Here is a 487-nt window from a genome sequence, read left to right as displayed (position 1 = left end):
GAAACTAATTTGGTCTTTTCAAAATCTTATAATGTTTCAAAGGTATAAATCAAAAATATATTGAAATATATTGATATCATTGTACTTGTAAAGGTAGAGTAAAGGACATTGTATAAGTCAGGATTTATAAAGTGGAAATAAAAGTGTGTTTGGACAGCTTGTTTCTTTTGATTTTTCTACCATGGACTTAGGATGTCAAATGTAACAATCTGACATGCTTTCCTCAAGTGCAGAATCCTTCAATTTTTAGCTGGATATTTTATATACAACTATTGATTTTAGCTTCTTGAATTGGTTCGGTACAGTTGACTTTCAGCATCAGTAATTATACTCCTGTCCAGGGGCGGACCTATGCATATTTTTGGGGTGCTTCGCGATATGGAATAGGCATTGTTGACACCTAATTTTTGCCCTCCACGACTAAATTTAATCCTGAGTTTCTTCAGTTTTTAATAAATCAAAATTATTTCATCCAAATAAAAAAAAA

The sequence above is a fragment of the Capsicum annuum genome, chromosome 7 (genome assembly GCF_002878395.1).
Source record: "Capsicum annuum cultivar UCD-10X-F1 chromosome 7, UCD10Xv1.1, whole genome shotgun sequence".
In the NCBI taxonomy this organism is placed as follows: domain Eukaryota; kingdom Viridiplantae; phylum Streptophyta; class Magnoliopsida; order Solanales; family Solanaceae; genus Capsicum; species Capsicum annuum.
Note: the sequence above shows the minus strand (reverse complement) of the source record.